This window comes from Gallus gallus, chromosome 2 (genome assembly GCF_016699485.2).
Source record: "Gallus gallus isolate bGalGal1 chromosome 2, bGalGal1.mat.broiler.GRCg7b, whole genome shotgun sequence".
In the NCBI taxonomy this organism is placed as follows: domain Eukaryota; kingdom Metazoa; phylum Chordata; class Aves; order Galliformes; family Phasianidae; genus Gallus; species Gallus gallus.
The window spans coordinates 7,894,178-7,896,698 of NC_052533.1; positions in this window are offsets into that span (position 1 = coordinate 7,894,178).

The following is a 2,521-nucleotide window of genomic DNA, read 5'->3' on the forward strand; positions in this document are numbered from 1 at the left end:
GGAAAGCCATTGTTAGGGCGTCACTCTCCTGACCAACAGCTTGTAGGGTAAGATGCCAGTCCTCCACCTGTAATTACATCTGATCACATCACAGGGGGAATGAAAAGGTGATGCTGCGAGTGCAGGGGCATATAGCTGTTTTGATAAAGGCACTGAAGCACTGGCATAGGTTGCCCAGAGAGGTGGTGGATGCCCCATCCTTGGACATACTCAAGGTCAGACTGGATGGGACTCTGAGTACCTGATGGAGCTGTAGGTGCCCCTGTTCCCTGCAGGGGAGTTGGACCAGATGGCCATTAAGGGTCCCTTCCAACTCAAACAATTCTATGGCTCTATGACCCTAACTTATATCTCCCACCAAGGCGATGTGTCTGCTTTTCATTCCTTGGTCCCAAGCAAGGTTGCTGGCTGCTATGCTGTCAGTATTATTACCAGTGCATTTGCCAGACCCTGAGGGTATGAACCTGTGGCCAAAAAGTCTGGTGTTTGATGTGGAGGATGGAGAGTGGCCACAGGATTGGTGAGTCATAGAATCATAGGCTCATAAAACCATATAGGTTAGAAAAGACCCTCATGATCATCCAACACAGTTAAGAGTGGCTCTGAAAGTCACCTTTGTGATGCCATCCCATAATGCGTCCTGCATCCTAACGATCCATGCTGCCCATCCTGTGGGGCTGCTGCATTGCGCTTAGCCCAGCCCTTTCACTCTGAGCCAATGCCCAGGGATGGGGATTTGCCCTTCTCTGGTTCTGCACCTCCTGTGCAATCCTGAAGATGGAAACGGCCTCCAGAGCTGAGTGAGTCCCTGTCTGCACCCATTTCCTGGGGTCTGACCTTGAAAAGCCAATATGTGCACGTCACTTTTGGTAGAATGGGATGATAAGCATTATTTTGTATTTATGACGCTACCATAAGAATGAAGCTGCCCTTCTCCTCGTGTTCAACCTAAATGCTCTCTTGTCTCCCAGGATGAATGTTCCTCTTTTGCAACTTTTCTACTTGTGAGCCCTGAACACTCTCAATAACTGATTTCTGTGTGTCTAAGACAAAGTGCAATCAGCAGCTGGTGTGGAGGAGCAGTGTGAAATGACAGAGGGACGTTCTATGCTTAAACAAATGAACTATACCCAAATCTAACAACGGATGGGAAATATTTCCTTAATACAGGTGCACAAATTATCCTCATTATCAGAAAGCCCTTCCTTGCACCTTACCAGTGTTCTGCAAAAAAAAGTCATGGGCAATGGATCCCAGTGGAGTGACAGCACTTCAGAAAGGTGAGCTGGTGGTTTCCAGCATGCAATCTGTGTTGGTTACACATGTAGGTGTAAATACGAGCTGTAAAGATGAGATGTAAATATGCATGTGTGCCATGAGCTGGACCCAGAGCATGGCTCAGCCCTGGGCTGTGTTTTGAGGACTTGCTGGCCAGCTCCAAGGTGTGCAATGACCTTTTTTATTTTATGAGCTCTTACAGTCTGAAAAACAGCAACGTCTCGTTTTTTTTTTTCTTTCCTTTAAAGGGAAATCATGACACAGTTTTGCTAAAAATAGAGCCCTTGTCATTTTTTTTCCTAAGACAATACATTCCATCACGTTTTGTCTTTTTTTTTTTTTCTTAAATATTTTGTTTTGGTTGAATACAACCAGCAATATAAAACTACACAGAGTCAGCTTAGAATTAGTCTGGAAAACGATGATATTGATAACTGAAAACGAAGATAAAAAGATCAAGAAATGCAAGGAGATACGGTTTGCTCTAAATTTCATGGCTGGATTTCTCATTTTGCCAAGGGAACGTAACCTGCTCCTTGTTACATTTGCTGGGTTCATGTAAAACATTCAGTTAACTTTATTTTAGCAGTATGGAATTCTTGAAGAGATATTTCTAAAATCAGTCAACACAAATCAGCAACTCAGAGATGCCTTAAAGGATTGTTACAAATTGATTTTAACATGTGACAGGACAATGAATTTGCACGGTATTATTTTTATTACAAACATATGTGCGGAGCAAGTTTGGAAATCATCCACAGGCAGTGAAGTACAAATGGTAAAACAGCAGTACAAGCCATAACCAACCTTAGTTTTCCAAATTTTGTTCCATTTTAATGAGCCACGTGGTTCTGAGTGAACAAAGGGCATTGCTTGTATTTCAAATTAACCACAGAAGGTCCTTCCTCTCACCTGAAAACCTGACCCATACGCAGCAATTCTGGATGGTAATTTGTACTGCGGAGTTCTTAACATCTGACAGTGGCTGTAACATTACAGGTTTGGATATGACTTTATTAAGGCACGATTTCCAAAGCCCTAAAGAATACTTACGATGTTGTAATATGTATTTCAAAAGAGGATTATGTCTGCGATGCTAAAACCTAGACATTTTAAAAGCGAGTTTACTGAAACGAAAAAGATTACATACGTTCATTTGTGTGGCACCAGGTAGAGATTTTTCACCTTCTTTTCAGCTGTGTTGCAAACCTCAGCTGTGTCACAGCAGAGAAATGCATTTAAA